Source organism: Montipora foliosa, chromosome 5, assembly GCF_036669935.1.
Source record: "Montipora foliosa isolate CH-2021 chromosome 5, ASM3666993v2, whole genome shotgun sequence".
Taxonomy (NCBI): Eukaryota; Metazoa; Cnidaria; class Anthozoa; order Scleractinia; family Acroporidae; genus Montipora; species Montipora foliosa.
In genome coordinates this window covers 32,061,919-32,088,965 of record NC_090873.1, presented here as the reverse complement: position 1 = coordinate 32,088,965, position 27,047 = coordinate 32,061,919, and the positions used below count along the sequence as shown (strand labels likewise).

General features: G+C 39.4%; 1 protein-coding gene and 1 long non-coding RNA gene across 5 annotated transcripts in view; one reads left to right on the top strand and one right to left on the bottom strand.

The window, feature by feature from the left end:
* Positions 1-27,047, top strand: part of LOC138003967 (neurochondrin-like) — a 104,742-nt gene that overhangs the window by 24,910 nt on the left and 52,785 nt on the right. The window lies entirely within an intron of this gene.
* Positions 15,989-18,068, bottom strand: LOC138003118 (uncharacterized). The gene is made up of 3 exons (XR_011123424.1): positions 17,875-18,068; positions 17,561-17,621; positions 15,989-16,592 (listed from the first exon to the last, which is right to left on the bottom strand). It is a non-coding gene; the product is annotated as an uncharacterized lncRNA (long non-coding RNA).

Here is a 27,047-nt window from a genome sequence, read left to right as displayed (position 1 = left end):
AACGTAGACGGTGCATCCTGCTTTGTGAAATGGTAAGAGAGATCCGTTGTCCGAAGCAGACGCCAATTCGCCTTGGAAAGTGTCTTGTACCGAAACATCACGAATAGTGGAGACGAGTACAGGCCATCGCTCCACTTGATGAACACGGACGTATCCATTGTCTGCATTCACGTTCTTTGGATCCTTGGCACATTGCACCATCCAATGGGGTATCAGTTTTAATCGAGCATGATTAAAGTCGCTAGGCACGTGGGTAATTTTTGCATTCCCTTCACAATTCCCTACAACTTGTTGCGTGTACCAGGAGGCCCATCTATTTAGTATGAGGTGTGACAAGAATCCAAAGAACCGATTTGCATCCGTACCATATCGTCTCGTTTCGATATCCACCATTTCATTTCTAAACCACCGATCAAGCACAACGGGGGATTGCGATTCTCGTACGGCCTTCGTGATTCGTTGTTGAATATCTTCCGTCAACTTCGTCACCAAATTCAACATGGCCGATTCAATGGTGACTTCTGATGCCGTGTTAGCATCGATCGATAGTTCAAACATAGATACAGAATGCCCAGTCTCGCCAGAACAACCCCCGTGGCGATTTGATCTTGTAATAACGGGGATGCCCTCCCTGGTGATGGAGGTCATCATGGCTTCAAAAATGTTTTGGATTCTTTCCTTTCAAAGTTGATGCGCTGTTTGTCAAAAATTTCACAGAGCCATGCATACGTTACGTTTGGAACCATGAATATCTTACGTCCGTCGCTCGTGTTTTCTAGGTTTGTGGGATCTACCAGTGATCTCATGATAGCACGAAACATGGGAAAGTGAGGGTTTTCGTCGAAGCATTGCATAGTGACGATCATGATGTAGTCTGCTGGACTAGGACAATACACTTCTTGGACACGGCGCACCAATTCATGTAACATCATGGTCTCGAGATCATGGATCATCAATTGCAACATTCCTTGATTATAGTCCTCTAACGTCTCCTTGTCGGGATCGTGTTCCTCCCATTGCAATCAAAATGTGTAAATGCATCGGAGAACTGTCAAGACAGCTCTGTGCATTGCTAACATGTGCACTAGGGATTGAATGTTATCGAAAAACCTTCCTCTTCCAAGAAAGTTGGCATCAATGTGCATTGCACGAAATTCTTGGTCCATCACGTTAAATACCAAGCATTCTATGTTGGTTAGATAATCGACATCTTCCAGAGTACATCCGATGAAATGAAATATGGAAACCAAGTATATGACGAAAAGTTTGAGAATTTCGTAGTGTCCAACTTTGAACATATCCGTGCGTCGAAAAATCTCGGAAAGCGTCATGCGCTCACCATCGTTCATGGTGTGAATATCATGTATGACCGTGTGGTCCCAAAGCGAGGGACACAAGCGCAAATGGTTGGCAAGAGCAATAAAAACGCAATCGAAAATAACGTGTTGTACGTTTTGGCAAACAGCGTTAGAGCCGTGTTTAACCTCAACATTCGTAAGGTACAAATTGTTTGCATTGATAAGCAGCCACAGTTTGATGCCCCAAGGAACAGGCTTGAAAGCAATTCGTTGCTTGATCCCAAGCTGACTTTGAAAGGAACCATCGCTTCATCAAGAGTATTGTACAGTACAGTTGTATTCAGTGCAACATTTTCACGTTAAATAGTCAAGGAAAGGCCTGACCTTATAGATACGATTGAAATCTTCATTAATTCTCGGAGGAATTTTAGCGCCGGGATCACTAAAAAAACGTATCGTTTGATTTGGTTGAATCTTTGTTGGCTGAAAACTTTCCAAAAACCAGGCAAATGGAACAACCAGAACTGCTCATTTCTTTCGAAATAGTTTTCATAACGTGCCTTTTCAATCAAATCGTTCATTGCCATCAATACGCCAAAAAATGCTTGAAGCTCGCTTGTGTTTTCCACAGGGGTCCATTGAGTTCTGTGTTGCCTTGGATTTTCGCTTCACTTCTTAGTGGCATTCCTGTTGGTCCATGTCTTAAGAAACCAAAACTGTTGCCTGGGTTCTTTCCTCTGTTGTTTCTCGTAGGGCCAGTATTTACTGCATTAAATTCTGTAAAATGTTGGCAGTTGTCGTCAGCTGTTCGCGACCACTGACGCTGAATTTCAGATGGAATTTCGTTTTTAACGAATCCTTCGAAATTGCCATCTTCCTTGTTACTTTCACCAAAAATATCGTCCAAATCTAGCTCAAATTGGCTTCCAGAAAGACTAAAAGGATCCTCTGAATCGGAAGACATAAATACAGAATCAGAACAACAAACTATCCGACCAAAGAATTTATTGGTACCTTTAAAACTGACTTTGATGCCATTATTTTGCAACATTTGTATGCACATGACGGAAATCCGTCTAATGCAATCTTCCATGGGTTTACAATATTGAGAAATACATGTAATCCCCTCTTAAGGGTTTCTATTCTGTTTTGAGCTTGATCATTACCTCAGCGTTCGAACGCCACTAAAGCGGCCCAGTTCCTATGGGGCAGAAAATTAATAAGCTGCTAAAGAGGCTCAGACTGGTGAAAGGGTTAAAATCAGCTAAAATACTTGAGTTGTGAAATAATTGCCCGTGCTTGTCCTTTTCTCATGTCTGCTTTGTTGGGTTGGTTGATGAAGTAATCTGTTTTGTTGACAACAGCATGTGCAAATGCCCTTGTATTGTTGCCATGGATCTAATGGTCTTTGCAGGTTTGATGGTAGCTCTGCCACTGCCACTTGCTCTGACTGTTGTTCTGAGTACAACTTTGACTGCAGCTGTGACTGCAGCCCTGGCTGTGGCTCTGACTTTGGCTCAGGAAGGCATACAGGATCTACTAAACTTAACATACAGTAAGTTGACCACTCATAAAAGCCAAGGGGAATAATGTAAATAACTAAGGTCATAAATAATTACCTGTGCTTGGTCTTAGGTTACATGTACTTCTTTGGCTAAGTTGATGATTAAATTGGCTAATTTGTCATGGCCATGGCAGCATTTGTAAATGTTCTTGTACTCTTGCCATGGTTCCAGTGGTCTTTGTAACTTTGATGGTGGTGGCTTCAGCAGCAAAGAAACCCAAAGAGATCTGCAGTCCATCTTTGGTGAATTTCTAGTTAAAGAGCAAAAATAGTCAACTCTTTTTCTTATTGGAGGAAATATATTTTTAAAATGTATGTAAAAACTTTTGGTGAAAAATTAGACCGCAATAACAACCTAGTAGCACGCACCAACGTTTCCAAGGGTAACATAATGCGATTGTTAGAGTTCGTTCTGCGGCATAGCTATTTTACTTATGAAAAGAAGCACTATCGTCAAACATTTCGATGGGCCATGGGCTCGCCTGTGAATGCCACCATAACCAACCTGGTGATGGAGTTTGTAGAGGAAAGAGCAATTTCCATGGCCGCCCACCCTCCAAGATGGTGGTATAGGTACGTCGATGACAGCCACGTTTGGTCTGTCAAAGGAGTACATGCAGGAGTTCCATGCTCACCTCAACTCTATTAACCCACACATACAATTTATTAGTGAGGCTGGAAGAGACTACGGTCTCTCCTTTTTAGACACTACAACAGTTAAACCAAATGGTCGCATACAGGTCAACGTGTACCGGAAGCCAACACACACTGACAAATATCTTGATTTCTACTCTTATCACCCAGCTCAACACAAAAGATCAAGACACTCCTTGATAGAACGGAGAAGATCCCATCAACAAATAGAGGGAAACACAAAGAAAAGCAACATGCAATCAAAGTCTTGATTAACAACAACTATCCCTTGCAATTTATCAAGCCTCTCTAGATGGCAAGGCAGTTGACTATCACAAAAGACTTCCTGGAGGCTTGGCATTGAAATGGCTCAGCCAATTTATACATTTTTTTGAAATCAGAAAACACGCCATCTTGATGACGCAATCTCATGATTTGCTTGTGTATAATCGAATGTAAAATGGTTTACGAAATTGGAAAAAAAAAGCGGATGGACGCAATCTATTGTTTACTTGGCGTAGAATGTTTGAGTTTCATGCCGTGATCCATGACATTATAATCAGTGTGGCCCATTGCGAATTTTATTGGGAATCGATCAATGCAAGAGCGACCAGACACAAACATTCACATCAAAACGGACTTTCCGGCTCTGAACGAATGCCTTTGGAGTTTGAGTGTGAACCATTTAAAAAATGCACAACACTCGTCCATTGGGCAGTGTATCTTGTGCTGTCCACTCCCATTTATCCGCTTGTACCCAGTCTCTATTAGCTGGCGATACCTGGGACATCTGTGATCTTCCAAATTTATTGAAGGGATGCCCAAAGATTTTAGTAAGTCTTTTTCCAAGTGGCCACCTTTGTAGGCAAGCAGATTCCTTTACTCGCTCTTCGACTTGAAATATAAAGGCTCCACTATGTTTGCAAGGTCTTTGCAATCAATCGGACATTCCTCCAATCTGGTGTCAAAAGGTAGACCTATCACGAATTTGGACACGAAAACGGCCCTTCGTCTGTCGGCATCGTTCAAATCGCGAAAACGACATGGCATTTTTAATCTATAATTACCACATTCGTTTTCGCGATTCACCCAGCCAAGTTCGCGACAGTAACATTGATTGCCGATCATGAATCCATCTAAGTCCAGGATAAGGCACACTTGGTCGAGCTCTCCGAGGTTTGCATGTTGGAGCTTAGTGATATATTCCGAGTGAAAACGAAGGCCATTGTCAGAAATTGACAACCCCCATTCCTCTTTTAGACAAAAGAAACACCGGTCATTCTTCAACCTAGTGGCACAGTCTCCATGGAAGGCAACGCCATTTCTGTTGAACATTGGCGCCTCCCATTCTTCCTTTGCGCAAATATAACATCGATCCAAAGCCATGGCGAGAATCACAGGGGAAATAACTAAGCTAATAGATGTCTCATAGCGATCTTGTCGTTTTAGTTTCTCGAACTCGTCTAAAAACTTTGGTTTATAAGGCTCATTTTATTAGCCAGAGAGATACTTTCTTGACGTCAATAAACAAAAAAAGCATTGATGTCATCCTTAATTCTTCTTTTTTGGGAAAGGTATTTGGTTTCGCATGATGACATAGTTTACCTGCTTCGATGTGTTGTTAGGCTAACTGATGTCAAGTTTAAGAAAATCAATGATTTCACACTCCTACGCTGACGGATATTCACGTGAGCTAACATCACTCGTTCAAGTTTGACTAGAACGTAAAATTACGGCAATTATCTCATGATCGGATCGTCAAAGGCAAATTATCCCGTGATATTACGCTGCGTATTTTTGAAGATCCTTTATACTATAAAATTCGTTGTCACCTCTTCTTTTTCTTCTTCTTTTTTCAAATCTTGTGACTCTCTTTGGTAGCTTATAGAAGCATCCAAGTTTTGAGTTTGCTCGCGTCGCAACCGGAGTTGGGTGTCCTGTGGTAAAAGGTCCAACGGTATTTTCACCACGAGCTGTGCTGGTTTCTTGACTCTGATATCTTGGTGCCGCTCTTTTGTTCGGTCAGATCTCTTCTGGCTACTAGCTTGGAATTTACTGCAGCTCATGTTGATAGGACCGGCTATGACCGAGTTTGTATATCGGATGTGGTGTTTAGCGGCGTTTGAAGAAATGAACATTTTTTCACCAGGGTAACTTGGGTTCAAATTATGCATCGCAGCAACGAAGGACAATTGATGTAACTAGAGAAAAATCTGAAATCTAACTAGCTGGTTGCGTTAATCTGGAAACACTTCTCGAATACATTGTCGACAAGTATAATAACTCAAAAGTTTGTCCACTGGAAGAGTGAAGTTTCAACAAAAGTGTCTTTTCACAAATTCCATTAACAGAATGTATTTTTGCTCTGATCACTGGCTTCGATTCGCGCTTCCCAAAAGTTAGGGCTCTCCAGAAAAAAAACCCACGTTAGCTACTTCGGAATTAGCACAACACTCTTTGTTTTAAAGGAGTGCTAACGCGTGCACGGTTGGTGACGAGACCAATACCATCTTCTTTAAAAGATGTGGTGAGAAAGCAGCAAGACTTGTGTGACACGACAAGAGAAGACACATCTTTGTGCCCTTTGACGAACGTCCCTGGAGCGTCCATGATTTAAGTCAGCAGTGTTCAGGAGATTTTTGCAATTCTGCATCCACCTTGTCGTCCTTTTTCAGGTCTATAAAGCTTGTTTTTCTGTTGCTGCTGCTACTGCCACCTCTCATGGAGATTTATTTTTGAAAGGTGTGCTTTTTTTTTAATTTTTTTTTTAGAATAATTGCAACTTTATTGAACATACACACGTGCAGTTAACATTCACATAAGACAATCTGCAACACTACAACTTAACACAAGAAAGAAAGCAAAAACACAAGAGGTACGAACAAAAACTCCATGACTTACCTCTGAATTTGCGTGGTGTTGACTGACTGCGCATCGAGCGAATTTGGTTTGTTAAGCACTACTGGCCCCTAAAATATGGCCGTGCATAATAACATAAAAGTTTCTAAGCTAATTTATACGTCCATTAAATGCCCGTAGAGCGGGAAAGCACTTGTGTCAGGGCCGGGGTAAAGCGACCCATCTATAATTAGCCTTTCTACCTTGAAAAATGCAGTACGCTTTTCTTGCTTGGCGGCTTTTAGTACTGGGTACAGCTTTTTCCTCATTTCTTCCACCACCTCTGGAAAGTCGTCAGAAATTCCAAGATTGCAGCCTTTCGTAAGGTTTTTGATGAAAGATTTAATAAACACTTTGTCATGGAAGCTGGAAAGCTTAACGATAATCGGTCGTGGCTTAGAATTCGGATTGCTAGACGATACTCGACGAGCTGATGTCCTGTGCACTCTATCGAACTTGATACTTTCCTCGTCCTCTTTAGGGATCTTTAAGTCGGTGCGTAAAAAAATCCCCAATAAATCTTCTGTGTCTTCGTTCGATTCATGCTCGCGTTCTTTTATTCCATAGAATTTCAAATTACCTCTACGGCTGTGACACTCTAATTTAATATGACGGCGTTGCAATTCAGCAAAATCACGTTGAACGCGTTGAAGTGAAGCTTCAGTGGTCTTCTGTTGTTCAACGAAGCAATCTTGTAAACCTTGCATTTCTTTTATCTCAGTTTGAGAACTTTTGAGTCTTTCTTGCATGCTCTTCTGTTCATCTTCGAGGAATTTAAATCGGCTCTTGTAAATTTCAAGTTCGTCTGTTAACTTTAGTAGTCTTTCAAGGTTCTCATCAATTTCAGCAAGACGAGTATTTGTTGACTTGCATTTTGGGCAGCCATGGCTGTCATCCTCCAAGACCTCCTCGTCGGTTTGTGAGCTTCCTTCGCGTGTACGCTTCATTTTTCTTTCTTTGAAAGCTTCACAGGATATTTTTGGTTTGTTTTTAGGCATTACTAAATTATTAATTAGTGAAAAAAGGCCATATTCGGGACCAAGGCGGAGAAATTTTAACAGAGCGATTGAAACACGTCCGCCATAGTCGACTTCAACACCAGTCCTAAAAAAGGTGTGCTTGTGGTTTCGTTGAAGCAAGCAAAAAGACACAGGTTGAAAACATCAGAGGACCACATGAACCTTTTTTCTATGAATGTTAAGAGCACGTGAATTTTTTTTGTTGTATTTTTTTTTTCAAAAAAAGAATGGTTTGGTGCTAGTGAGTGAGTGGTGAATTTGGATGGACGAGACCAAAAAAAAGAGGATAGGTCGACGCTGCCTCGACCAAAAGAAATGCCGTGGGCTGGTAAGCGCTCAGGCCGCTGGTAGTTCTGGCTTTCATTCCACATCGCTTTTTTTTTTTCTTTGTCAAAGACGAAGAGTAGGAAAAAATCTTTTGGCGAATGGTTTCGACTTTGTCTCACAGTTGGGGATCATTTCAGCAGGGATTTTGTTGATGTGGTTGTTTGTGTCAACTGCATTTGGAACTTTTTTCCTCTTTGTGTGTTATATGTGTTTTTGTATCCATACGATTTTTGAGTAGACAAGAACTCGTGTGTTTTTTGATTTTTTTATGGCCACTACCTTTTTTTGGAATGTCGATAGTTTCGTCTTCGTTTGCTGATTGTGTTCAATTGACCTCACCATTCGAGTACAGATGCAGCATCCAAGGGTTTTGTTGGGTTTTTTTTTTTACACGTTTGTCAATGTATTTTTGTCCAGGTTTTGTTTGCTTTCTCAAGGGTGTGTCGTTTTGTGAACTTTTGTTCTCTTTGATCATAGCTAGCTTCAGTTTGAATGTTTCGTGGAATCTTTCTGTTAAGTCGTCTGTGGACTTAGAATGCAAAGCCGGAACGCGCCGCTCACATACACGCACCGAGTATGACTCGGTTCCAGCCTCCACATCCGACATTTCTTCATCTCGATCAGAAATGGAAGATTGGTCTTGCGTTGTTGATTTCAAATCACTCGCCGAGTTTTGCTCACCACGAAGTAGTCGTGGCTGAACGCATCTGTTTGGTGACGTTAATTGCCATTCATTCGAGTCGGCCGCCGTGTTTTGGATTTTTTGGTCCTTTCTGGGCTTACGACGATTTGGTGATACCTTCATCGGGGAAACTTGTACTCGCAACGATTTGTTTGGCGAGTTGAGGGGTGATAGCCTGTTCTGAGATCGCGTTGTTAGCAGAACTGGTTCTTCGTCTCCTTCGCTATCGCAAACACTTTCAGCTCCACTACAGTCGCTCAGTTCAATGCAAGCATTCTCGCTTTCGCTTTCTCTGTTGTCACTGTCACTTTCATTTTTGTACTCACTGTCCGGTTTGTGGCTTCTTGACAACGATCAGGTCCTTTGACGCGGTTTTACCCGTCGTGATCGGCATTTTCTTTTGTGAAAAAACCGGATGCGACGAATCTGTTGCAAGGAGATCACCATCATCTTTGTCATCGCTACAGATCGCGAACAACTTTCTCTTGTCCCCTACTGCCGGGGGACATTCCTCCGATTCGTTCTCGTTTGATTTCTGCCTCGTTCCCATGCCCATGGGGATATCGCTTATACAAAGTTTAAAATCTTTTGCCCCCTTTTTTAGTAGTTTCTCGACTACAGCATCATGCGTTTCAGTAAAACTAGTGTCGCATTTCGTTTTCCTGAATTTATCTTCACAATTCCTCACAAAGGACTTAATTTCTCCGATTCGTTCTCGTTTGATTTCTGCCTCGTTCCCATGCCCATGGGGATATCGCTTATACAAAGTTTAAAATCTTTTGCCCCCTTTTTTAGTAGTTTCTCGACTACAGCATCATGCGTTTCAGTAAAACTAGTGTCGCATTTCGTTTTCCTGAATTTATCTTCACAATTCCTCACAAAGGACTTAATGTCTTGTTTTTCAGTGGGCTTCGCGACCTTGCACACCAATTTCTTTTTCCTGTTCTTGTGAGTCCCTTTCGGTGTGCGATAATCAGATGCAGATAAAGGTATAACGACAGTGGTTACGTCCATGGTTCTCGCTGTAGATAAATGTTTCTCCAACAGACTGTCGACTTTGTGTAAAGGCACTTTCTTCGATCCTAACGAGGTGTTCGTTTTCAAATGATATAGCATACAAGCGATCAACGAATCTCGATCTAAATTGCCGCTATTGCTGTAATGGACATATACATAGGCCATCGAACACAACATCATTAGTTTCATCAGCACAGGCATTCCGATTAACACTCCACCACGGCCCACGGGTAATACAAATCCGCACTGTTCGTGATCGTACCGACACCGGTAATTGTTTACATCGTGCGTCTTTAGAGACACCATCGTGATTATACTTTCGGGCGAATTAATCTTCACTCCCTGCAAACGATATCCAAAGTTTTTAGCAGTCGTTTGGTTTTTGGATATAAATTCGTCCACAGCTGTCTGAACTACGTCATTCCGTTGTATCCATTCAAAGAATTCATGCAGGCACATAGCACTTGCCGGCTAGGCTTTCGTGGTTTCAAGGTTACAAGGAAACACTTCATCCAATAACAACCTTCCTCTCTCGCTAATTTTGAATGCTTTACTCCCGTTTTTCAATTCAAGAAGAGTCAAAATCTTACAGGCTAGCATTGCTCTCATCAATGCCTGGTCTGTTAAAACTTGGACGTTTAAAGATTCGTGCAGTTTCAGCATGGTCTTTTCCCAAGAGGCGTAGATCCTTTCTGATTGTGATTCTTTCAGTATGACTTGACACCGTCTCGACAACACAGATTCGCTTGCAAATTCTGGAATGTTTGGTGGCAACGTACAGTTTTTTAAAAAAGATAATTTAGACGAACTTGCGATGTTCAAATTGAATGCCGAAAGATTCACACTCGAGCCTCCCAGGGTAAGCATGAACTTCAGTAATAGGTTCTTGTTCGAAGCATCGGGGGTTGTCAATCTGCTGAAGATATAGTACATAAACGAAGAAGTAGAGTGATACTCGCACAGGCACTTCACCAACAATTTCACTCGCTTCGTGATGCTCTCGATTCTATGCAGAAAAAATACTCTATACAAATCTGACATCTGGTCTGCGTCGCGACATCTCATTGCCAAACATGCACAGTTTTCCGCTACCTGTGGTGGAAAGTCTTCTTGTTTCTCCTTAGAAAGGGCCATTTCTTGAGTTCTCTTGACTTCTCTTAGGTTCTCTCGAGTTCTTCTGAGTCGTAGCTTTCTCAGTGGTTTGATTCTAGCTCAACCGTGTTCCGTTTTTATAGCCAACCAAATGACCTTGAGTCTCGATTGCGTGTAGAATCACGAGTATACGTCATATATGCAAACACGAAAATCATTGGTGGGTGAGTTTGTATGTCATAGCTAAACCCGGACTACTAAAGCAAACCACGACGGAGCCAAAATTGGCCCTCGTACTATGTCGTATGCGATGAGGCATGTTACGTCATGGATATCTTTGCTCTTTGACGCGATGATATCACGAAGAATATTTGTGCTTCCAATGCGAAACGTAGCCTATCTTTAAAAAATACTTTTGCTAAGCCCACGAATTCCAACATCCATTACATTCCAACACCCATTACATCCCAACACCCATCACATTCCAACACCCATTACATTCCATAACTCTACGGATTACCAGAGTAAACCATGACACCGAGAGCCAAAATTGCCCCTCCTACGAATGTCGTGCCATAAGGCATATTACGTCGTAAACATCTTTGCTCTTTAACACGGATGATATAACGAAATCATTGGTGGCCAAGTTTGTATGTCATAGCTAAACCCGGACTACTAAAGTAAACCATGACGGAGCCAAAATTGGCCCTCGTACTATGTCGTGTGCGATAAGGCATGTTACGTCATGGATGCTTCCAACGCAAAATGTAGCCTAAACAAAAGACCCCCCAAAACATCTCAGAACCCGAAAAGAATATGATGTAATAACCATGACATCACGAGTAATGTTTGTTCTCGAACACAGTAGCTTTTTTTCGCCCCAAAAACGTAGGACCCCCCCTCCAAAAAAACACGACAGATCCCAAATTGGCCATTTTACAAATGTACCATGTTAACGAATGACGACAGGACAATGTTTGGTTAACGTTACACAACTTTAAAAATTACCTCTGCAAAAAAGCTAAGAGTATGCTACGAACCATGGTTGACCTTTATGAATAATTTTAGGTGTACTCTGTGGAATCACCGGTTGTAACTTTTTTGACCAATATTTTTGTAAGGTAACTAACAGAGACACGCAGAGGAAAAAATTAAAGATTCGTTGGAACTCGCCTTGAGAAAACGCTCTATTTTTCTCTTGGCGCAGAGATTTTGAAAACGAAGATCGCAAAAGAAAAATTAAAAATTCGTCGAAAGTGGGAAACAAACTAGCGCAACAGCGTTAGGTTGGCGTATCAATAAATTGGATTAAAAAGAAGCAAATCTGTGTGTTTCATTACACGATATTAAAACAACACTTGTTTAATGTTAATTCTTTCTAACATTATGGATGCGATGGTCTCGAAACAAAAAAAATAACCCAAGAGGGCTATCGAAGGTGATCTGGTTAAATTGACATAAATAGTTTTTAAATAACATCGTTCAAATGTTGTTAAATTAAAAGAAACAGTGTCAGACGAAAATCGAAATGTGGCGATAACCGCTCTCTGCTATATGTATGAACGAATCGCAGCTACATGTTGATAATTTTGTCAACAAAATGATGATGGATCGCCAAGTCTTCTGTCGCTACAAGACAACGACAGGCTGTACATGGAAAGGCCGCCTCGGTGAACTAGAAACTCATCTGTCGGAGTGTGAATTTGTTCTTAGAGATTGTCCGAATGATTGTGGAATGAACATGGCCAAAAGAGAGATCTCAACTCACGTCACGGAACATTGCATCGAAAGGATAACAGCTTGTAGATTTTGCGCGATAAAAGTAAAGTGGAAGTATCTGCAAGTCCACTACGACGAGGAATGTACATACTATCCCACTAAATGTGTGAATTGCGGTCAAAGTAATATACCGAAATGTAAAGTGGATGAACATTTTGAAAATGAATGTCCTGCTATTCAAATCAAGTGTCCGTTTAACGTGGTTGGCTGCGAGTTCACTGGCCTTAGGGTAGATGTAAATGAACATGTTCACAGTGTGATGATTGCTCACTTGTCTGACATGGTCAAAGCTTTTCGAATGTCAGAACAGGCCCGAAATAGTGAAGTGTCCGATATGAAACAGACCATATCAGACCTTTGGCGCAGTGTCCGAGCTTCAGGGACTCATCCGCACGTTTGTAAATATTTTTACATGTGGGAAATTTACGGTGTGGGCCGGCTTCGACGAGAAGCGATAAGGGGTTTAACTCCGGCTTTACATTCTCCTGGCTTTTATACGGCTCTTGAAAATGGTTACAAATTTTGCCTGAGGATTAATTTGTATGGAGTAGACTCGGGAAAGGGGGAACAGATTGCTTTATTCGTTCACGTGATGTCAAGTAATTTCGATGACAGACTACAATGGCCATTCAAGGGAAACATCACCCTAACCCTTCTAGATCAATCGTCACAGTCAAGTGCTCCCAAACACATCACCGAGACGTTCCAAGTCGATGATGAAGATCTTCTAGCATTCCGCAGACCGACCGTCGAAAGAAACCATAAAGGCTACGGATACATCAAATTTGCGCCAATAACAGTTTTATCTGATGTAAGATATGTTAAAGACGATAGAATGTTGATTCGAGCCGAATTTGACCACATTAGACAGAAAACATAAAACAGAAAGAGATCAGATAATAGATTTTTTACTGTTGTGTAATAATCGTGTACGTTTAATAAATAGGCAACGAAACATACAGATGAATACTTTTAATTGTTTATGTGGTTCGTTTTTTTAATCTACTCTTGTGTTTACGCTCCTCTAGTCGCTGTTTTATCCACTTGAAAAAAGCATAACATTCCTCTGTCGCGCAGTGAAAATGGCTTCCTACTGCATGTTGTCCGCAATTCCGTTTTGGCTGGTGACCTGCTTTTAGCATATCGACATATTTAGGGCACCCATGTTCTCCTATGTCTATAGAAGGAATGTTCAAACGTCGCAACAAGTTTCTCTCTATGTGACCGCCCTTGAAAGCCACGAGATCTTTCCGTTGTGTCTTTGAATTTTGGTATAAAGCGAGTATTACTGTTCCAAGCTCGTCTCCATCGAGGGCTTGTTCCACTGGGTTGTTCTCGAAAGGGAGCCCGGTGACCTTTCTAATCACAAACAAAGCAGTTCGTTTGTCCTTATCGGATAACTCGTCAAACTTGCAGAGCATTTTAAATTTCACGTTTCCAGAAACCCCCCTGTGGTCTACCCAACCAAGTTCCCGAGGATTATGTTTCCCGTTGACAAAAAAAGATTCGAGATCCAATATGACAGCAACTTTGTCCAACGGTGCAGCTTTCTCTCCTTGTGACATGACTGCACAATTTTCGTGAACCGGTAATCCCGTTAAATTTGAGACCGGTAAGCCCCATTCTGTCTTTAGGCAGATAGAACACCGGTCTTGAACAGACATGGTTCCCTGCAAGAGGCTATCGTCGCTCTTAATATACATCATACACCACGAGAGTCTACTATCATTTATAGGTGATTTAGTTGTAAAACCGCGACCCAAATCTGAAGGTCTCGGACTCCCTTCAGAACGAGCGACGTTGATAGTCGAACACGCAAACACCTCGATCGACCTTATCATTGTGACACAATAGAAATGACCTGTAAACAAGCAAGGTCGAACTTTGAACACGCAAACACATCGCGTTGATTTTATTATTGTTCCAGTTTTCGAACACGATAACGTAATACGTCATGATAGAACTATTCGCTCTCTTTGAGTAAAATCTACACTAGATTTAAACGCAGCGACTCGTATGAACCAGTCTGAAAGATGTATCCTTTTTTTACAGAGAGAACACACGAATATTAAAACGACCATCGATTGTCACAGAGGTTAGGTTTAGGATTGGGGTTAGGGCATTTTTCATCTTCAAAAGATACACTTGGTGTGTCATGGTCAGAACACAAGTCATTTAGCTGTGTTGGGTCGTGACTAGTTTTTACTCCAACGCATTTTTTCGCTTTGGTCAGAATACAAGTCATCGGCTATGCTGGATCGTGACTTAACAAATGACATTTTTGGGATATTTTACCTCGGCACATTTTTTAGCACATCTAAGTCTGCGTGGGTTCGCTTATCTGTGACTGTTGGTGATCGGGTTTTGCTCTGGATCGTGACTTAACGAACAACATTTTTGGGATATTTTAACTCAACAAATTCCTTAGCACATCTAAGTCTGCGTACAATCATCCCCACGAGAAGAGTCATTATCGATGCCACGCTTTCGTTTTCCCAATTTTTTTAATCACCACGATGTGATAAAGTATCAGACAGACAAGATGATCTATCTATCGGGTTGCGTGTGTTGAGTCTTTGTGTGGACTCACGCGTAATTGAATTTTTGAACTGCTTCAAAACATCGATTCACGTAGCTGCAAACGCGTGTTTTTTTAACCAAGTCTAACGAGTAGAGCGAAACGACCGGCGATTCTTTTTATTAAATTTACAGGCACGACACATAATTTTGTTCTATCTTCGTCAGTTGACCAACTAAGCTGAACCGTTGTTGATCTGTAGATGGGAAAAAAAAGGTGGAGGTCAACATAGGTCTATGACATTACACATCAACACGTTGATCGACAGGTCACACAATATTTGTATATAACACAACACACACCAAACAGTAAATGTGGTTGCGTTATCCCTGAATGAACCATGGGGTGGGGGCCCTGAGTGAACTGAGGTACGCATTCTGAGGTCGATTGAACGTTAAAAGCGGATCCAAAATAACACTTTCCCATGAGAGTAACACAATCTTTACCTAGATCCAAAAAATCTATTGCATTTTACATATGGAATCATAGGGGTAGGGGTAAGCAATATGGTGTGATATTGAAGAGCTTATGTGACATTTGTACACCGGGTAGGGGGTGCGTTTTTTATATGGTCCTTAGAACGCGGGCATTTGTCAGCACTTCGCGGGCACAGTCTATATTCGAGAGTGGGCAGATCCTTGATTTTGTCAAAATCGGGTCTCGAATGCGGGCGCTTGTATGAGGATTATGTGGGCAATTGTTAGCATCAAGATGTTTACTATTATTATTCTTGTTATTGATATTATTCTTGTTATTATTTCTATTATTATTATTATTATATATTATTACTATTATTAATAAAAAAATGAGTACTATCTCACCGTACCACTATCTTCATTGCCATCATCTTCATTATCGTCTCGCTGCCTTATGTCATCCTGTCTCTTTGAAGATGGAATAGTATAGGATTCAGCAAGAAGGTTGTCACGAAAGAATGATGGAAGTGATATGGTATTTTAACATAATTTTATCATTTAGAGTTCCATTATTAATTTTCACACATTCCATAGCGATGTATTGATAATTTAATTGCAATTTTTTTGGGGGGGGGGAAGGGGGGGGGGCATGTTGTTCAAGTTTCTGTGGCTATTACATTTTCACTTCACTGAAAAAACGTATAAGCATTTGATGTTCGTCATTACATAAGGTTACCTCTTCTGTGTCAATTACTGTCTTCTTTACTGCTTTCACCTTCTGTCTCGTCCATATTGGCCTACATGTAGGACAAATGATTATAATGATAATGACGACGATCATAGCATTAAAACTAAACTGAATATTTTAGTCAGACAGGTTTCGTAAAGGTTTGATTATTTCCATCTTTCCCAAGCAACTGCAGTTTATAGTTTACCTAACTAAAGACCCCTTTATTGTTAAATCCTGCTTGTACTGTATGCTTGCACTTATCTCTCTTTTTCAAGCATGATATTTTTCTTGGGGGAGTTTTGTTTTCATGAGGAATAGGGAGGAGGAATTACAGTTGCCACCTGAACCTTTTTGTTAGTCGACAAAGCACCACAAGTCTCCCATAGGATACAAGCATTGCTCGGCAATCAAAACAACCATACCGGTATCAATTCAATTCTGATTGGAATCCTAAAATTAAGACAGCAAAATTTCACTGAAAACGACCAGAAATAAATCTTAGGAAGATCTTTAATGCCTTCTCTTTATTCCTGCTTTCTTTTCTCCTGTCTTCTTCTTCCTGATTAATACAGATAATTACAAAACAAAAAAAAAACACCAGAATTACTCATCAAGAAGTGCGTATGTTACGCCTTGTTACCTAAGGTATTTATTATTAGGGTTCTTAGAGTGCTATTATGATGAAATTCGCATCATTCCTATCTAATCCATTTAAGGGACACAAACACGTAGTCTGTACGAGAAGAAGAATGCTGTTTACTATTTTCAAATATCTCTTTTTTCCCAGAGATATTCAAGTTTTTACAATAGCCAAATTAGCCAAGTGATGACGTCATAAACTTAACCGAATTATGATCACGTACATGTATAATAGCAAAAGATATCCCAACCAATTTGAATCAGAAATGCTTGATTCTTCGCAGTAAGATTCAAAAAGATGTCCTCCAATATATGAGCTGCCAGTTTTGTTACCATGGCAACATATTGGGTTCCAGACCTCCCTGATATTAAAGACTTTGCTGGCCACCGTTGGCTTTCTATTTTGATATTTTGCTAATCGTGGATGATCATGCAAGCATATAGATACCTTAGGTCGAGTTTGTTGCCTTGCTAAATGTTTTCCTAGCTTATGATCACCAAAAATATTGAATCAGGTTGAAGGGGATAGGAAAAGAGTAAGTTGCCATGAGAACCGATATCTTTACAGCTGAAGGTGTGCTACCTGTATAACTATTAGCCTACCAAGTTTCAATGATCTCTGCTGCAATTTCACTGAGATAGCTCTATTTATTATTATATACTTGATTTTATGTTGGGTTGAGTAGATGACGTCATCAGTGATCTCATTTGCATATTTACATAATTTTCAAACTGTAATAAATATCTCCGAAACAATGCGGATATTTCCAAATGGCGTTTTCTGTCTTTCCTGAAATTCTATATGCTGTACATATCATAAACCTAAAAATTCAAGGGATAAAAATTTGATAATAGTTGCACTTTAACACATTTTTAACAGTTACTTACTGATCTGAAATACTCCTCCTCTTGTTGTTTTCTCAGCTCTCGATCCTGCTGTAGCATTTCTCTATAACAGTAAATAAACACAGCAAGTTAATACAAAAGTACCAGGTGTGCAGAAATAACTATATTTTAAGAGTGTAAGCAGCTCCGAAAACATGCTTATCACACTACAGCTTTCAGATTTATCTCACAGTCTAGGAATATATAAAGGCATTGACAGGTGAAATTTTTATGCGTTTCATGTGTGAAGATATCATGCTTTCGCGCTTAAGCTCACTTGGTATTTGAATTTGGTGCTTACATAAGTGTTATTTTACCGGTGCTCCTTAACTGCATCTGCTGCCTGACAAGCCTCCGCTAGTGCCTCATTTAGCTTCGTTAGGAATGTGTTCTCTTTTCCTTTTACATGTTAAAAGAGTAGACATCACAACTCATCATGAAAAAGTATAAATAATTCACAAGGTACGATCTTAAAATTGTGCAATCTTAAATTAGTACACATTAGTACATGGCTTTTATTTTCATTGGGTAACAGATCCCTTAAATGATAATAGAAATATGAATCGTACCTGTCAAAATATTTGCAACAACCATCCTTGTAGATGAAAGGGTCGGATGTAGGATGAGAAACTGAACATCACTCTTTTCAGTCAAACGTTTTTGCTTTCCATAAGCTTTTCAAGAAAAAAAAATGGAGACCTTGATAACATGTGATATATTTACGAACTGGCCTCTTGTTTCCATAAGTGCTAACAATGACTATAGCAATGATCATATCCTATACAGTACGCCTTCCTTAATTCCTGAATGAAAATACTACATGTAAGGCAAGAAAATTAGAAATAGCAAGCTCTCGCTCATCCTCTCCATCGTTTAAATACACGGCAGTAGATGGACGCCATTTCTTTTTTTTCTCCTCCTCCTCTTCCTTAAACATTAAAAGTGCCTGTTCAACTTTTGGTTGATATAACTTCACAGCTTCAATTTCATTTTCGACTTCGGGAAGTATTTTGTCAGGTTGAAAAGAGAGAGAAAAAACTCTCTCAACAAGAATGAAAAACCAAGTGATTAGAAACGCAATCATGTTCTATTTCGCATAATCAAGAAGAACCACTTCTCACCCCCTCTTTATACCCGATACAAAGAAAAACAACACCAGGTTATCTCATTTCCTTTCTTTAATTAGAAATAGATGCATGATTCAAAACCACTTAAAGCCTCAACAACAAGATTAAAAATTCCTAATCTCAACATCTTAAATTTCGTCTCACTCATAAACCAAGAAGGTAACTTATTAGGATCAATACTCAGTAATCTCAGAAACTCGTCTATCTCTCCTATATACTCTTCAGTCAAAACACCACAAAAACGAGCACGAACATCGGTCTTATAATGTCTCATTGCTAGACTGATCTTTCTTTCATCTTCTTCCTTTAACCCTTCTCCATCCAAAATTCTTCTCATGACTTCATGACTGTAAGATAATGAAGTCACGACCTTTCCAATCTTCTTATAATATTTCTCCTAAAATATGTGAAAAACATCACGTTCTAGACAGTCGGCAGAAAACAAAAGAAAAGAAAACAACACGTTCTAGACAGTCAACAAAAATACAATCAATAAAACACACCATCTCACGAAAAGTAGAAAGCTTAGTATCATAGTCCGTTAAGTCTTCCATGATGGAAATGTTCTCACGACCAGTTCTTCTTCAAAATGACTAGTCATCCATAAATCCTCATGGTTATGAGCAACGCTTTCTCTACCCCATTTATCTGTGACCATCCATTTATAATAAAACTCGTCTATGTGATCAATAGCGGCTATTGTTCGTCTGACCCGTGCTTGGTTTCCTGAGGTCAAATTCTTCACATGAGTCCATTCTATGTAATTATGAAAGAGTCTCACCGCTTCCTTTGACCAAGGATAATTACAACACTTGCATTCCTTTCCCAGAAAACGAGTAGCACACTCAAGATGGATATACTTTCCACAACAACTTGTAACATCTCTCCTATACTCATCCAAATCCACATTACAAAAATAACAAGTAGCACGAAGGGCAGTTATCTTTTCAAAAAGGTTCCTTCTTAGTTGGGTTTCGAATGAAATCAAAGTTCCACCTCCACTTTTCTTCTTGAGGTTTCAAATAAGAAGAGCCTTCATGTGATATCGACAACAAGGAGAAGGTTTCTAAAAAAGTAGGGTCAATCTCTCTCAATCTCTCCCTCAAAAATGACACAATATGACATATCATTGTCTTTTATTCAAATCTTACATTTCATCTTTTGTCTTGTAAACACAGGAGAAACAAGTAGAATCACCTTTACAATATTGGAAATAATGGGAATCCAAAACTTCTCCCAACTCTATCTTTCATTAATTCAACTTCATCGATAAGTCATCACACGATTTTCCTGCCGTCAATAATCCTAGAAGATGTGCATATCTTTCTCGATCATAAAAATCTGCTGGGCAAATTGATTGAATCTTATCAAAAACTAAACGTATCAGTTCTTCCCTAAATCTTTTCCTTGTAACTGGTCCCTTGAATTCTTTCTTTTCCTCCTTTGTAAAATAGTGATCAATTGTCATCATGTCCTCCATCTTCTTCTAAGTGAAATCCACCAATTCCTCTCCTACCGATGACAGATGAAAAATGTTCAGCAAACGCCGGAGCAAAATGAAACATTGTGTTAAAATGTTCTTGTAATTTGTCTCTCTCTCTTCTCAATTCAAGCAAAAATTCCTCGTCTCCAGCAAATTCTTGCCAAATACCGGTATCAACCCATGCAAGAATATTCGACAATTCATCAACTGTCGATAAATATTCTGGACAAATCAAGCGTACAGAAGTAAATCCTTGTAGTAGATAATAGGCTGTTTGAAAGTCATTCACTCTAGATGATAAATTCTCAAATCTTTCCTTAAACATATTGCAATGATTCTCACGTCTCGCCTCCCTAAAATCATCATGTCCACCTTCAGCCGTCTCTCTTCAAAAACATATCAAATTACTCACTCAACCCTTCTACGCACAATCTTCCTCTTTCTAAGCCTTCCATATATTTCTCCCATTCGTCTAGTTTAGCAATCTGCTGACAAAGCTCACGCCTCAATTCTTCATTATTCTTTAATCGCTCACTCTTAACGATATCCTGACGCCTCAAATCATGTAGACATCTGATTCTAGTTAGATCAATCCTCATTTGTTCAAGACGGAACATGAATTCCTCATCATTGTTAACATCGATATATCTCTTCGTCAACCTAAAACTTCGTGTCTCTCGATTAAACATATCCCAAATTTCCTTTACTTCTCCATCAATAACCGAACAAGCCGCCGCCATATCTCTTTCTTAAACGTGACAAATATACATATAAACATAAATGACTCTTTCTCAGAAATGAGTAGTGCTTTTCTTAGAAAAAATCTAATCCACCACAGACGACTCTAATTACAAAGCAAAGTCCATACAGGAACAAGAACCCATACGACCTACAGAGCAAAGTCCGCACAGGAACAACATATCAACTTACCACAATCACAATTTCACCTCTTTTAAAATTTGTAGATTTCTCAATTCCAATAAAAAGACGAATAAATCGTCGATAATTTCTTCTTCTCTCTTCAGTTCTTGTTTCAAAAGAATAGAATTCTCTCCAATCACACCTATATCCTCCAGATAACTAATTGTATCCTTCCACCACCTTATTAGTCTTTCTCTCTCGATAAAGAGATCGCACAACACAGCGTCAAAATAAACGCCGTCTTGAAGCTCCTTCACTAATGAAGTAAAACCACAAATGGCCTGTTGAAATAGTCTTCGTTGTTCATAAGCCTGCGATTGATCAACACTCTCAAAATCATGTCTACCTCCCTCCATGGTAGAAAGCAAAAGACAAAAATAGAACAACTCATCAATGTCACAATTCAACGGCTGTACCAAATCTTTCTCGACCGACCAGCAGCTCATGAGTATCTCCATCATTTCTTCTACATTTGTTTCCTGTCTCTCAATCTCCTTCTCTATCAGCACACTCTCTTCCACACTCGATTTAAAATAACCTTCACGATAAACAAAATTTAAACCTTCCACCCATCCGTGAATATCCTCTCTTTCCTTAACCAATTTCTTAAATTTCTCTCCAAAATCAACACTATTCAACTCTTGTAGAAGTTCGTTAAATCGTGAAGAAACCTTTTCAAAAGTCATTTTTAGAAAATCAACAACCAAAGAAAAATCGTCATCTTCATCGACTCTCAAAGGGACCTCCGTCTTACAAAGGAAACTCTCAACTAAATTTTCAGCATCTGCTCCTCGTTCAGTTTGAATGTTTCGTTATTTTTTCTCGAGCGTTTTGTTTTTGTGTGTAGGGGTGGTTTTCTTTTCGATCACCGTCGTCTGTCAACTGGACACAGGCTGATTGTCAAGGTGGCATTTCGTTTTTTTTTTGGGTTGTCGTGTTCAATTTCCTGTTCGCGATGGTGTTTCTACCTTCACGTGGTGTGTGTCGAAGGCTAAGTTTTGAGTGATTGTCGTCGTGCCACACGTGATAGTGGGCTGGTCGGCTGCAACCCCGAATGCCCGTGTGACTGGCCAGGTAAAAATCGTATTCATGCGGGTGCACGATGTCGGTGTCCACCACGGTACCGGCCGGCATGTTGCCACTGCCGCAACTCTGCTTGGGATCCACGGGAAAGAGGCGAGTGTGGTGTCTTTTTTCAACCACCACGAAGGTGATGCCTGGCGTGTAGTCCTTCTCTAACTCTACACAGGCGTCTCGAATGGCCTTCACTTCGTGGACCGCCACTTGAGAAAATTGCCCCTTGCTCACACCATCCTGAAAAAAGATTCTCTTGGGTTTGTGGCGCGTGTGCCTAAAAAACTGACGCAACAGTTCCTTGACCATCTCCTTGAGGTCGGTGATGACCTCGACGCGATGATTCTGATCTCGGCTTCCTACTATATAATGCCTGCCTACCTGCAAAAGTAGTTGTTCACCCCCATATGGGGCTATTTTAATGTCTTCATATCATTAATATGCGTAAAAAGACAAAAGACAAACCTGCGATTGGTGAATCATTTTAATGAGACACGAACGTCATAGTCATGTGACCCGAGGGCATTAATTATTCATGAGTCTCTATGTTCCAGAAATCGTCCTGGTGTGGGAGGAGGTTCAGGGGATGATGATCCCCGAGATAAATCGCGTAAAATTTGTGGGTTCATAATATGCTAATGAGCGTTTTTTTCGCGGAAAAGGGGCGTGATTTCTTAGAAAAATTCTTTTATGTCTCTTATTGTTATTAAGATAGACTGACAAAATAACACCGGCTAAAACAGTGGAAAGTAAATTTTTACTGTTGTAGTCGATATTATTTTGATTTTTAGTCTTTTCCCTTTAGTTTTGTAATTTTATTTACTTATCTGAGTAGTTAACAGTAGTTTTCCTTTCAATTAAGGAAAAAGTCAAAAAGGTGGAATCGTAGGAACATATTTTGATGCGGAACCTTTACCAAATAATGGGTATAAAGGATTAGGACCTATTCTTTCAGCTTATTCCGCTGCAAATAAAGTGAAACGACTTCAGAAAGGAAATGGTTTTGACATTCAAAAGTGGATAGCCAAATCAGGGATGGAATTTCACCCTCCCAGTTATCAGTTTCTCGGTCCTGGCACACATTTGGAATATCATTTGGCCAAAGGTCAGCAGGGAATTAATAGATTGGATAAAATTGCACGCAAACACGAGATAGCTTATGCAGATGCTGGTTCGGATATAAAGAAAAAATGGAAAGCTGATGATGAAATGGTAAAGGCAATAGATAATTTACCAGGGAAAAAATCGTGGTTGGAGTTTTTGTCGAGACATGCTATTAATATTAAGAAGAATGCAGAACAGTTTCTTCAATGATTCATGTTTTATTGTAGAAAATATGAAGTAATAAAAATGATTAATACACTCTTTGTGGTTTTTTCATTGATTCACATCACATTTTAGATTTTTAAAATGTGCAGTAAGTTTTGGAACCCTTAACATCTATTCCTAACGTGTTAGTATTGTCTTGAATTTTTTTACTTTTTTTCACAGCGATTTCATGAGAGAGAGCACAACGGGTGCACAGGTTTGGTCTTTTACACAGCAGTCCGTCTAGGTGGAGAAGTAGGTGACCAGACTCCGAGTCAGTGTTGTATAAAGGCTTGCTACTCTGTAACTTTTCCAATAGAAATTTATAGACTGATTTTTCTTTCGTTATTTTAATGAATTCCTCTGTCTTGTAACCTAACAACATAGCGGTTTGTTGTAAAATATAGTGACAATTAATTTGACCTATGCGCTCTTTCATTGCTTCTACACCAGGCTTAAAAAAGAGAAAAACATGGTAGTATAGATCGTCTTCTTCTAAGATCGATTGATCTCCCAAGTCAAAAAAAATTTTGTATCCTTAGTCTTTTATCTGGTGATAAAATCCATTTTAGACCAGAAAAATCATGGAAAACACATGCATCATAAAATCTATCAACTATTTCTACGAATTGTTTGGGATCGGATTGTAAGAAGTGATGACCTTTTGCTCCTGGTAAATTGATCATCAATTGCCTGACGATGACATCGGACGATGTCGAAACGTTGTCAAAATGAATCTAGTTGCGTTTGTCTTTTTAATCAATTTCCACCAATCTAAAAAATGAGCGGGAAAAACGAAATATAAGAGTCTTGTATTTGTTTGTCTCACATCATTTTCGTATCTTGGAAGTTTTTCATTTAGATACAATGTCAATGAATTTTTAAACTGCATTTGATAACTTACCGCCCATCCTTCCTGTTTCTGTTGCTGATCCTGGTCAGGAGTTACTGAAGAACACCTTTCAAACTGTTGCTGAATCTCCTCAGTCGCAAATGCCAGCTCAGGATATTCACCTTCCTCCGTTTGAGAATTTTCTGACAGAGTTACCACCGACTCCACTTTTGTTCCAACCTTTGAATGAAAATTTATTGACGTCAGGAAAGAGAAAAAAATGAGAAGAAGCTTGGCGAGAGTGAAAAAAAGAAAAAGAGAACTTATAAACCAAGACAACCCAAAGTTGTTGGAGAGACGGCGACAAAGAAGAGAACTTATAAACCTAGAAAACCAAAAGTTGTGAGTCCGCCAGAACCGAGTGCCGTTGAGGTCGAGGAAGGAGATCAATCGAGTCCTACAGAGAAGAAGATGAGAGAAGTTAAATGAAAGAGAAGACAAAAGAAGTTTTACCATTAAGGTCAGATGATGATGAAGATGAAAAGAAGAAGGAGAAGAAGAAAACAAGCCTTATTTCATTGATTGACAATCAGATAGAAAACAATGCGAGTGTTTTATTTTCTCACTGTTCTCAATTAGTACGAGCGTTGATAGATGATGATAATTATCATTTTTCTAAAAATCAACCAGTTTTAAATCAGTTGAAGATGGATGTGTTTACAACATCATCTGCTATTTTGAAATGTTCTCAAAAGCAAAGGAATCATCTCGAGAAATTGAAATCTACGCTTTTGTCGACACTATATCCTGTCTCTCCTAAGATTATGGAGATACATACATACACACATACATATTCAAGTGTCTATAACTATTTAGCTCTTAGCTAAGAGCTAATTGGGGACACTTAATTAAAATTGATCAATAAAATTAAGATTAAAAAGATAAAATTGATAGATACATGTAAAAAATTTACAAATTTAAATACAGTTAACGATTAACTATAAAAAGAGTAAATTATTTACAATGCTACTAACATTACTAATTTAGTTAAACATATAAAATAATTTAAAAAGGGACTAAAATCAGAAGTTATCGTCAGGACTGGCACACTTGACAATTGCAGCTCCCATCCAATAATCCTTTTATGTCCATACCTCGGATTGTGTGTTTAAATGCTTCAAGGCTCGTTTTTTGACGTAAGTTAATATTTATTTTACTCCATAAATACGGTCCTAAATATCGGATACTATGTTTGCCATATTTTGTAGTGTTTACCCTAGGGATAGAAAAATCCTTGTTACGTAAATTGTATTTACTATTTGAGATAGGGAAAATGTCAATTATAGTCTTGGGTACCAAATTATGTTTCACTTTATACATTAAAATTAAAATGTCTTGTAGTCTTCGATTTTCTAAACTCGGTAGTTTTGCCCATTCGAGGAGCTGCTCGTACGTTGCTGTTTTATTACTGAATACAGCTCGCAAAGCTCGTTCCTGTACCCTCTCTAGCTTCTTAGTGTCTGATGCTCTGCAAAAATGCCAGACCATGTGGCAGTAGGTTAAATTCGGTAGCACCCCAGCCTTGTACAACTGAAGCAAGGCATGAGTAGGAACCAGTTTTTTGAGTCGATTAAGAACACCGACTTTGCTTCCTGCTTTCTTACAAATATCACTTATGTGTGAACTATAGTTCAGTCTACTGTCAAGTGTCACTCCAAGAAGCTTAAGGGAAAGTTTAGATTCGACATTCTCACCATCAATTGTGATATTAATTGCTGCAGCTTCCGTATCCCTGTTACACAAAATCATTGCACCATACTTTTTATGATTGCCTTTAAGATAATTCTCATTATACCATCTTGATATAACTACACCCTCGTTTCTAAGAGTCTGCTCTACTTGGGATATTGATTCAGCAATAACATAAATCTGGTGGTCGTCGGCGTACATTGAGATGTTTGCATCCGTTATTTGATATGTCAAGTCATTTTGAAATATATTCCATAGTAGAGGACCAAAGGATGAGCCCTGAGGACATCCTCTTCTCATATCCTTCCACTCACTTACCACTGAATTTAGTTTTACCCGGTTTTGTCTATTTGTGAAATACGAACGCATAAGACAAAGTGCTTGCTCTGAGAACCCATATGCTTTGAGCTTATTGATCAATAAGGACGGTTGCAATGAGTCGAAAGCTTTACTCATATCGGTGGAAAGTATGCCAACAACTTGTTTATTGTCCATAGCTAATTTCCATTCTTCTGTCAGTCTGATGATGGTTGTTTCGCAGCTGTGCATTTTTCTATATGCTGAAATGCTAGAGTCGAGGATATTGTCAAAGTGCTGATAAACTTGCCCACTCAATAATTGTTCATACACTTTATCCACTGTGCTTAAGAGTGTCACAGGTCGGTAGTTCATTTCATTTAGTGGATCTTCATTTTTAAATACAGGACACCATTCACCTTTTTTCCAAGCATCTGGCCATATACCTGAATCGATGCTTGTATTAAATAGCATTGTTAATGAATCTGCAATCCCTGTAGAAGCAAGCTTCAACATTTTAGGTGTAATAGAATCCCATCCACAGGCTTTTCTAGTGTTCAATTTTTCCAATGCAGATTTTATTTGAGCACTCTTTATCTTTCTAAAATGAAATATTGGTCCTTCCTGTTCATATCTACCAGTTTTAATGCTTCCTATACTTGAGTGTTCAGACAAATCATTCTCATTCAACATGCTTGC